This window comes from Copadichromis virginalis, linkage group LG2 (genome assembly GCF_057382275.1).
Source record: "Copadichromis virginalis isolate Kocher_CV1m ecotype Utaka linkage group LG2, C_Virginalis_male_GT1.1, whole genome shotgun sequence".
Classification (NCBI taxonomy): Eukaryota; Metazoa; Chordata; class Actinopteri; order Cichliformes; family Cichlidae; genus Copadichromis; species Copadichromis virginalis.
In genome coordinates, this window is record NC_140619.1 from 14,382,242 (window position 1) to 14,394,003 (window position 11,762).

An 11,762-nucleotide genomic window follows, 5' to 3' on the forward strand; every position below is an offset into this window, starting at 1 on the left:
TGAGTCTTTTTAGAAAAACACTGTCTACAAAATATTGTCTCTGTTCAGCATACAAATGCAAATATCCTAAAATTATCTTTTTTTAAACTGTAGGTTGTGTAATAGTCTGTACTAACCTTTGACCTCAGATATGCTCTGTCCCACTGCAAGGAAATCTTAAAGGAACAGTGTAAAATTTCACCACCTGCTTGCAGTCAGCTGAATTCTGTTTTCTTCCCCCTCCCTCTCCATTGCATGATCCTAGCTAGAGTGGCCGCTGTAGGACAAACGTGTTAGTGACCAAATAGCTCAAAATTATTAAATTTAGTCTGTGCCCATAAAGCAGGGGTGGGGAACTCCAGGCCTCAAAGGGCCTGTGTCGGCTGATTTAAATGGCTGAATAACCTCCTTAACATGTCTTGAAGTTCTCCAGAGGCCTGGTAATGAACCAATCACTTGATTCTGGTGTGTTTTCACCCAGGGTGAGATCTAAAACCTGCAGGACAGCATCCCTTGAGGCCTGGAGTTCCCCTACCCCTGCTGTAAAGTAAAAGTATTTTTATACAAGTTTTATTTTAACATAGCTGAACAATAAAGCACTAAAAAATGACAGATATGGTCAGTTAAACATACTGCAGTATTTTATGGCTTGGTATGGTCACTCTGGCCGCTGTTCATCATTAGTGAGTGTACTCGGATACAGTGAGTCGGGGGTTTCTGTGGAAGGCTGTCAGTCTGCTTGGACCTTACTGACAGATGCCATCAAACACCTTTAGGATGAACTAGAACACAGATTGTGACTCGGTGCTCTCATCCAGCATCAGTGTCTGAGCTCACAAAGGCTCCTCTTGCTGGGCAAAAATAACAGACACCGAAATCTTATAGAAAGCCTTCACATAGTGGAAGCTGGTACAGGTTAAGGCTCCTGTCAGTGCCCTGGTCTGTAATCACACACTCACATTTAACTGAAGCACCAAATAAATGATTTGTTCTTCCACAAATCCTGTAATGTCGACAAAAAGTGGACCGGCCAGTGAGCAGACCTCTGTCTGCTGAGACTGATTAACTTCAGCTTGTTCTCTCATGTGGGTAAAACCATTGTATTGCAAACGGTTATTGGGGAGGGAGCAACAACAATAATTCTGTTGTTTCTGCAGTAATTGTCTCTGAGCAGGGAACTGAGGAGTGAGCAATCTCCTCTTCCATGACTTTGATGTTCTCTGCAGCATCACAGAAGGACTTTCATCTTGTTTTTAACGCTGCTCAGAGACCTCCACCTTTATCAGAACTTTAATCTGGACCCTCTTATGATTCACGATTGTTTAAGAGGAAAGGAAACGAGAGCCACGGCCTAAGGCGTCACATAAAAACAACAGACAGACAGAATTTGACATGTGTGAAAGCAGACAGTTTGTTGGTTTGCTGACACGTCACCACAGAAGTCACGGTTATATTTGCACTCGCTGTAAACTGAAGGTGGGAAGCCGTTCTTACAACTCAGCCCTTCAGCCAGCAGGGGGAGCGGTGTGGCCACGCTCTTCCGCCTGAGGAGCTCCCGGCCGTGTCAGGGACAGAAGACGAAAAGTGCCTCAGACCACAGAGCAGGTCAAAGAAAGTGCTGAATGAGAAAAGCTGATGGTTAACTCTGGATTCTGTGTGGCCTCGGTGTCTATCACAGACAGATTCTCTCCTGTGCTCAGTCAGGTCAGTCGTATTTATTCAGCCCAACAAGACAAAGATCCAGAAAACAGAAGACAAGCATTAAAACAGACACAGAGGCAGATACGACTGTACACTGATACCACGAACACTCCCTGAGTGTTTGATGTTATTTTTATTTTTTTTATAAAAACCAAGCAGAAGATTTAATTTGAGTCTTTTCTCACTGAAGCATGACGTCTGTGGATCATAATGTCCACAAACATGGACGATGACATCATCGTTAATGGGAGGAGCTCAGAGGAGCCCAGCCCTGCCGGATATCTGTGTGTTAGAGAGATTAGTCCAGTAAGATGAAGAGTGTTCTTACCCGGGCAGCACCCAGGTGAGCAGTGAGGCCTTTACCAGTTCTCTCCAGGACAGCTGGAGCAATTCAAAGGAGACAGCTAAGAATCTCTGACCAGGTAAGACTGGGAGCTGTTCAGAAGCCAGGAAAACAAAATGTCAGCAAACTTGGCCACAGACGACAGTCCGGCTGTGTGTTGCTGGTCCTAAAGTATAGGTGAGGGATGACCTGGATGAAGACAGGTGAGTCTGCTGAAGAGCGGGACCTGGGAGGCCCCACCAGCAGGCGGAGCCCAGAGCAAACCCAGCTCACCTTTACCTGCGGAGCAGTATGAGAACACAGGAAGGCCTCGTACCTCGTCCAGTTTTATTTAATGAATGGGGATGTTAAACATGGATCCTTTTTTATTATCTTCTTCTTCTTAAACTCTGTTGACTGCTTGGTTTCAGGCCTCTTGACTGAACTTTGCCAGTTGTAAGGGAGTTCTTCCCACCATCACCAGGTGATGCTCACAGCGAATCAATCTGATGGAGCTTTGAGGTTGATGTTAATTAGTGCTATGCAAATAAAACTGAACTGAAATGTGAAATATACTTGAAAATGATTGGATGTAGCCTCACAATAATGCTGTCAGCTTTAGCTCAGCGTATGCCATAAACACACACACATACACACACACCTGTCCGCAGGTAAACAGTAACAGGTAATTTATGTGTGTGTGTGTGTCCTATGGTTTGGGCTGAGGTGGGGTTGGGTGTAGTTATTGCTGTCACGTCCTGTCCCGGGCGCCAAAGCAAACAGAAGCATCAGCAGGAGGTTACAGACAGTCGGGGAAATGTGCAGTTTGACAGACGAGAGCAAACAAGCAGTCTGGCCTGTGGCTTCGCATCTCTCTGGGAGTCCCTGCCGTATATTTCCTCCACGTTTGGTGGAAATTCATGTGGACCGTTGCCCAGAATTCATACGCCGGGAAACGTAAAGTACATGGATGTGAGCTAACACCATCCTCCCACAGCACAGCGGAACAGAAACAGGTGGAGGTAGCGACAGCGAGTTATCTGCAGAGGTTTGTGTGTGATGAAGTGAGACAGAGCCAGTATTTTAAAGTGTCAGAAATTGACAATCAGAAATTGACACGAAAAGCTCTTTAATATTTTCACTTAGGAACATCACCTGCATATTTAAGCTTTGAAAAAAAATGAAAAAAAGAAGAAAGAGTCTGTTTTGCAGCTGTTGCTACAAAATTGTCATTTCATGTCAAACTGTTATTTTTGGATTTTTCATAGATTCAACAAAAGAAATGTGAACAAATGATGAAAACACCGGTTAATAGGGATGTAAGAAAATATCGATACAACGAAATATCGCGATATTTCGCGCAATGATACTGAATTGATATTTAAAATCAGTGTTATCATTTTTTTTAATTGAAAAATGACATGCATTTACTGTTTATTTCTTTTGTATGTTGGAATTCAAACTCCGGCCACTGGTTTGCAGTTTTCACCGCCTTTACTATAACGTAAAAACGAGGTCTCACGATAACTGTAGAAGCGTCTAGTTTGCCAAAAGAACAAAGTAGAACAGTCAGTGGACGTGTGTGATGCTAGCTAACTGATGACTGAAGAGGAGAGGATACAGCCGGCCCCCGCAGCTTTCAAAGCTGATGTGTGGACTTATTTTGGATTTAGGACAAAAGAAGGCAGTAAAGACTATGACAAGAGCTATGCAGTCTGTAAAATCTGCACCGCCAGAGTCAAATATTCTGGTAACACAACAAATTTACGAACACACGTGTCTAGACACCATAGCGACGTAGCGTCAAATGCTAATTTTAAAACGAAACGAGGTGATCCCTCTCAACGGACAATTGAAGAAGTTAACTTTTCGAAACTACCAGCAACTTCAACTGCAACAAAAATAATGCAGTCAGTACTTGTTTTTATTTGCAAAGACATGCGCCCTTTGAGTGTTGTGGAGAATAAAGGATTTCGTAATATGATTAAAACGCTGGAGCCCCGTTACACCGTTCCTTCTCGACAACACATCACGGACATCGCTCTGCCAAAAGTTGTACCAAGAAGTCGAAGCGACAGTGCTGGACTCTCTCAGCTCGGCTGAGACAGTTGCTCTGACATGCGACGCTTGGACTTCGAGAGCCACTGAATCGTACGTAACTGTTACAGCACATCACATAACGGACCAGTGGAACCTTCAGTCTCATGTACTACAAACCCGAGCCATGCATGACAGTCACACAGGTGAGCACATTGCAGCGTTACTAACTGACGCTGAATGGGGATTGAACGCAAAGGACCTTGTTGTTGTTACCGATAATGCACCAAACATGGCTCTCGCGGCTAGACTTGCAGGCATGACGCACATACAATGTTTTGCACACAGTCTGAATCTCGCCTCACAGAAAGCACTGAAAATACAATCCGTGGTGCGACTTCTCGGGAGGATCCGACGTGTAACAGCCTTTTTCAGGCGCAGCACCACAGCCAGCAACCAGTTGAAGCAGAAACAGTGCCTCCTTCAGCTACCAGCTCACAGATTGATCACGGACATAATTACAAGATGGAACAGCTCCTATGATATGATAGAACGATTTTTAGAACAGCAACCAGCCATCTGTGCAGCTCTGCTTTCTGCAGAAGTTGGGAAGAGTGAAAAAGAAATTTTCACATTAAGTGAGTCTGACATCACATGTGCAGAAGAAGTTGTCAGGGCACTCAAGCCTATGAAGGACGCCACCCTGGTGATGTCAGAGGAGAGTATGCCAACCCTGCTCCTCTTCATGCCAAGCTTGTGATGGATGCACAAGAAAGTGTTGATGATACACCGATAGTAAGGGACATTAAGACTGCCATAGCAGAAGATCTGGGAAAGAGATATGTAAATGAGAGGGAGACACTATGGATGGCATCAACTGTTGATCCTCGGTTTAAGGACCTGCCCTTCCTGTCTGAAGCAGAGACCAGTGAGACCTATTCCAGACTGTTGGACACTGTGGTGACTGTGATAAAGAAGGAAGAAAATGTAAGTAAATAAATTAATTTATTTGGAAAAATTCAACTGAAGTTATAAGCAAGTGAATAAAGTAAAAAGAAAAAAAAATGCATATTGATGACATTTGTCATCAAATATTAGTGAAAAACAGGGTGAATTTTGGATTTGAATTTTGACTTTCTGACATTAATACTATTTGAATTTAATGTTTTTCAGCAGCAAAAGAATGAGGAGACTGACAAACAGGTGGAGGAAGAGAATGCCACAGAGGAGGCTCATCACCCACATATCAAAGACAACTTTGACTCCATCCCTCGGCCACCCCTAAAGAGACAGAGGACCTCATGTGCATTGGTGGACTTGCTCGGAGCTACGTTTGCCTCTACTAGTGACAATACTGCACCAAAATCAGAACATGATGTTGCTGCAGCTGAGATCAAGAGGTATAGAGATGAGACCCCTTTGCCTCTCACAGGAAATCCTCTCAGTTGGTGAAAGGACCATGAACAGGAATACCCTCAGCTATCCAAAGTAGCAAGAAGTTTCCTATGCATTCCTGGAACAAGTGTCTCTGCAGAGAGAGTTTTCTCCTCTGCAGGAGACATAGTAAATGCACAGAGAAGTGTCCTGAGAGCTGACCATGTCGATCAGCTTGTATTCCTGCACAAAAATCTGGAAATTGAAAAATAAACACTGAGAAAACACTACACATGTAAAATCTCTGATATGAGAATGTTTGACATTTTGGTTGAGTCTCATAAGCACTTTTATTTAGATGAGTAAATTCCTTTTTTCAGGTTGTACTAAAAGTGTTCCATTGATGGACACTGCAGAGCTGTACTTTATTTTATTAAGACTTAATTGTAATAGCACTTTACATTTTTTGTTAATGTTTACTTGGATGGATTCTTCAAGCAATTTCATTTTTGATTTATATTTGTTTATGTTAAGGTCACATAAAAAGTACTTTGTTTTGATGCTCCATAGAGCAGTTTTTGGATAAGTATTTTACAATCATAGTACTTAGAAAGACTTCAGTGTTACATGTTTACTTTTTTCATGTTAAAAAATACTTGATATTTCAGTAAAGTAGTTTTTGTTTGTTTATTTGACATGACTTCTAATGAGGCAGATGTGAATTTCTCCATTCATTTTGAACTTAGAGAGTGTTTTTGTTTCAGATGTTTCATGTCAAGCATTAAACAGTTTGGACTGTTTACTGTGAGTTTTCCTAATTAAATTTAGTCCTACTAAACACAAATATCGTCTGGCTTTTAGTATTGCAATATATCGTATCGTCTACCCTGTATTATGATACATATTGTATCGCCAGATTCTTGCCAATACACACACCCCTACCCGTTAAACAACAAAACTAACAAACCAGTGAGCGATGCCACTCAAACCAGGCTCACCCTGGCCGGGTAAGACCCATCAAACAAAACACAGCGTGGAGGAGCACGGAGGAGCACGTGCTGCCTCATCCGTCTCCAAGAAAATCCGCCAATACAACGTCGTGCGATATTTGCGTCTGCCGTGTTTTGGATCGCAGATAAGACAAAGATGAGGGTCCTAGTCTCCTATCTGCATTCCAAAATTAACATAGTCCCCAAATCTGGATCAGGGACCTTGATCAGAATGTGGATTATCTAGAATTCCCGTCATCATCCCAATAAGCTCACGCAAACACAAACACAGTCAGAGAGTGGCAGATTACAGCTGGAAGACAGATAAAAGCAGGAGAAACAGACATGTGTGCATGAAGTGTGTGAGCTTTGATCTGATAGCAGAGAGCAGCCACCACAGACGACGTCTTCAGAGGAGGATTTGCCCATGGCTGCTGATTGTAGCCACAAAATGACGAACACAAGCCTGAGCACGCTCAGTGGCGTAAATGTGAATAACTTGGACAGACATTCAGCAGCAGCTCTTTGTGGCCTCATGCTTCTGCGGAAACATTCTGCAGTTATTATATAAGCTCAGATAGCTCAAACACTCAAACGCATCCACCTTCATGTGTTTTATTTTGAAAAAGAGGACTGTGATTTTACCTGCCAACCACTCAGTTTGGCTGCTTCAGCCCAACCAAACACATCTCATAAAAGCTGCTTTACTTTAGTAGAATTTGATCTGAAGCATCTCAGGATTCATCACATAAAGTCAGAACACTTTATAAAATATGCTACAACCATCATCCAGTGTCCATGGTAGCCTCCTGCCACAGTTACACTGTTAATCTGCATAAAAATGGCTCAAAGACGTTATAATGGTTTACAAACAGAACCAGGTCTGTGCTTGCTAAAAGACTGATTCTAAATCCTCCTGTAGTCTGTAGTCAGTAATTTAACCTGTGATCGCAGAGGAGTTAGGAAAGGTGGCCTCTAAGCCCACTTGTTCTTTTTACTGACGCTCATGCCTGTGTCTGAGTGTCAGGTGTGCTGGTGCCTTCACTCTGAGGAGATACAGATGTGCACAAGTGACCACCCACGAAGTCGACAGGACACCAAACTGAGCCCAGGCGAGAATTCTGCTGCACTCATCTGAGCGTTCTGTCCCTCTGAGCTTCCAGGACATATTGAAACTAAAGTAAAGTAATGAACACAGTCTTAGTTATTTAATTATCTTAATTATGCAATAAAATCTCTCTATCTGAACCATGAATTAAAGCAGCAAAAGCATATAGCAGGAAGAGTATGAGGTAGCAGACTGCTGTGTGCTTACACTTGAAAGCCTTTAAACTTTTACTGCACGCCTCAAATCCAAGCCTCTGATGTGTGTGTGTGTGTGTGTGTGTGTGTGTGTGTCCGAGGTTTACACGTCACCAAACCGTCTGCTGCAGCCTCAGCTCTGGCTCAGCTGTGCAGGGAGAAATCACCTCATTCCTCACTGACTGTGTCGTTCACATCGTCTGTGATGGATTCAAACCCAGAAGTCTTCTTTTGGGATCTTCACAAGAATTTAAAATGAGTTTAATACAGATTAAAATGGATGGTGCACCATCATACCTGCAGAGGATTTCCTAAACCTGAGCTTAAACTACGCTCTGAGACTTGATCAGCGGGTTTTAGCTGGTTTAAATCCTCGGTTTATATTAAATGTGCAGTAGTAGTATAGTTTGATGTTCTGGATGGATGCTTGAAATGCGACAGAGCATCACGATTTCCTCAAAAACCAAATCAGTCCCACTGCGTCACCAAGCCAAACCAAAACCATGATGGAGGGCTGCAGGCTGTAATTACAGGACAGCCGATGAGCTCAGTGCCTCAGCGCCGGGACTACAGCCCGGGCCTCTACAGGATACGCTGTCGCCCACTGAAGGTGTCCACAACCATCCCCACCCGGCACAAACCAAATAACCTGAAGGGGGAAACGCGAATGCTGGTCCAGGCACACATGCTCAGTCCACACATGCATTTAGATGAAGAAAGGAGTGAAAATATCTGCTTCAACTGGCTTTTCACAGCTGAACTCGGGACGGCAGACTGATCGATTTTACAACATAATGAGACATGAATTTATTGGTGATTTAGACTAAAGAGCAATGCAGGAAGACTGCAGCAAAAACAAACATAACACTGTGAAAGAGTGATGGGTGTAGTTCAAACTTCACTTTAAAGAGCTGTGATTAGCTCGTCTGACAGTTAGCGATCTTCTCATGAGCCATGCTACTGTTAGCAGCTCTTGTTAGCATCTTTCCATGTCTGATTTCCTGATGAAACCGCAGGAGTCACGTCTCCTCCAGGGTCAGAGCGGGGAGCTTGGGTTAACTACTCTACTCTGAGCAGCACGGTTGATCTGATATCCTCGTGTTGGTGTTGTTCCCAGATCATCATACTAAATGTTGTTCCAGGATCAACATTGCAAGTGACCAATCAGAATGTTGTGACGTCATACTTTTTCGACTTCGGGAAAAACCGGCGTAAAACAAAAAACTGTACTTAAGCTGCGTGAAACCACCTCTGTCCGCCGATCAACGGACCCTGACCCTAACCCTAACCGTAACCCTTTAATAAACAGTAAGCAGAATTGATATTGTCCTTGCAACATTGGAATTTCATAAATGCACGAATGGCTTGGCGCGCAAAAGAATAACGTCACAACAATGTGATTGGTCACTTGCAATGTTGAACCTGGAACAACATTTTCATGATGGTCTGGGAACAACACCAACACGAGGATATCAGATCATCCGAGCAGCACAGTGTGTGCAGATGGGCCCACCCCTCCCTGAGGCAGGTTCTGCTGGAGGTTTCTTCCTGTTAAAAGGGAGTTTTTCATTCCCACTGTTGCCAGAGAAAGTGAGAAATGGACCGGAGGACCAAGACAGAAACACTTAAATAGCTCAGTGTAGCATCATTATCAACATTATTATCACTTCGACCTTCAGATCAGTTTATTGACCTTGAAGGAGAGGTCAGAGGTCAAATGTGACACAATATTTTAAATCTTTATTTGGTGCTTTCTATATGCTGATGACACAGCACATGTGTAAGAAGCACAGTTTCTAAGTTATAAGACTTTTTCATCAGTTTCATGAAGCTGACCTTGATGGCCTCGGTGGATGGAAGACAAATTTTCATGACTGTTACAGTCATCGTTACCATGACAACATGACTGTTTCCCTAACCCTACAGATGTTTCATCATCTCAGAGTTTACAGGACAGCGAGGCGGACGCATCACTGCCACAGCGGGCATCGTAAACAATCATTTCATCTTGTGACCGTCAGCATGCTCAGTCTGGAGCAAACATCCAGCCGGCTCACTGTTGTTTTCTTTCAAGGGCACATTTATGAAAATCAAACAGCGTCTCAGGAATCAGGCAGCCTGTAAAAATCTATTTGGGTTTTATTGTGTTTCTCCACATTTCTTCCATTGATCATGGCGCTGTCACGTTTTCTATTTCAAGCTGAGTTTCTGTTTTTTAGCTCAGGGCGCGGCAGCGAGCAGTAAGCGTGTCATTTACACCTCAGAGTTTGTTCATATGAGTAAAAAAAAAAAAAAATCTAAAATGACCCATAATTTATTCTGAGTGTGGGTTTATACTCAATGTTTCTGTTGGTATGGAACAGCAGCAAGAGGAGGAGGAGGAGGCTTGAACCTCCATCAAAGTGAAGAAGCCTCCTGAAGGCCGGCATAGAGCAGCAATCATTTTAAGAGCCTGTGATTTCACAGGAAGAGGTCAAAGAAGAAGCTTTAATGTTTGTTTCTGGGTTTAAAATGTTCTTTTTTAGTTTAAAAACGGACCCCCGACCCCCCAACCCCTCATCAGACTCGAAGAAACACCAGGACCTGCTGCAGCTCTGGTGTTTACAGTCAGGAAAAATCATACATATCATACATTTCATACATTTTGCACTGAACAAAGCTGTAACCAATAAGAGATGCAGCCTGCAGCAGGTACACTGCAGTCTAACGACTTCACAGGTGGAGTCCGGACCTGAAGACTGCCTCAGTTACAGCGGAAGATCCAGGTGGAGGCTGAAGACAGAGCAAGGTTTACTGATGAAAAATCCAAAAAGGAACAGAGTGGTTTCTGTCCTGGTGGTGGACCTTTAACTGGCGCTTTATCCTCTGGAGGATGTTCGACGGTGTGTGTTTTGTGGATGTGGAAAAGCCTAAACCTGTCAGGCCCTCTGTTCTGGTCCCAGTAGAACCACAGTGGGAGGCCGCATCACTTTGACTGTTGTAGGTCGGACCGAGGCTTGCTGGCTGTTGGATTCTGTTGTTCCAAGTGTAGCTGCACAGGGCGGGGTGTCACTGCAGGTCGTTTGCTGGGTCAAATGTGAAGAGGCTGGAATGAAAATGAACACTTCAAAGTCTCAAGCTGTGCTCTCGGCAGGAGAAGGGTGGAGGAGATCAAGTATCTGATGTAGCATCTGTAAATTACATGTTGCAAATTTTGGTAAATCAGGTTGTGCGGTTTAGAGATTCTGCTCCCTGTTGCTCCTTGAGAGGAAATGCAAATGCAGCAGGATCTCTTACCCGTAACTGTCACTGTGCTGTTGCCCTAAACACAGACAGCTGTTGCCCCCCCCCCCCCCCCCCCCCCCCGAAAAGCTGCTGTGTGACTCAATTCAATTTTATTTATATAGCGCCAAATCACAACAACAGTCGCCTAAAGGTACTTTCTGTTGTACAGTAGATCGTACAATAATAGAATCAGAGAAAACCCAACAATCACATGACCCCCTATGAGCAAGAACTTTGGCGACAGTGGGAAGGAAAAACTCCCTTTTAACAGGAAGAAACCTCCAGCAGAACCAGGCCCAGGGAGGGGCGGCCATCTGCTGCGACCAGTTGGGGTGAGAGAAGGAAGACAGGATAAAGACATGCTGTGGAAGAGAGACAGAGATTAATAGCAGGTATGATTCAATGCAGAGAGTCTATGAACACATAGTGAGTGAGGAAGGTGACTGGAAAGGAAAAACTCAATGCATCATGGGAATCCCCCGGCAGCCTACGTCTATTGCAGCATAACTAAGGGAGGATTCAGGGTCACCTGGTCCTGGTCCACCTGGACTCGGACCTGAATGACAGCAGAACTTTGACCCGAAGGAAGACGAGGCACAAATCCAAAAACAAAGCAGAAGAGGAACACAAAGAAAAGCCTTCAGCTCATCAAGACAGGAAGCAAAAACATGAGAACCGAAAACTACCAACAAGAATCTAGAGCTCAGAAAACCCCAGGACCACCACACCGTGTGACCTTCAGGTCAAATGTGGCGGACACGCTGCTCACAGGCCACCAATCAGGTAACTCTGTC

General features: G+C 43.9%; 1 pseudogene across 1 annotated transcript; it reads left to right on the plus strand.

Moving 5' to 3' along the window:
* The first annotated feature begins 43 nt into the window (after positions 1–43).
* On the plus strand, positions 44–6,213 carry LOC146717094 (E3 SUMO-protein ligase ZBED1-like; annotated as a pseudogene). Its single transcript, XR_014922733.1, has 2 exons — positions 44–5,026; positions 5,213–6,213. The product of XR_014922733.1 is annotated as an E3 SUMO-protein ligase ZBED1-like (transcript).
* Positions 6,214–11,762: the final 5,549 nt, after the last annotated feature.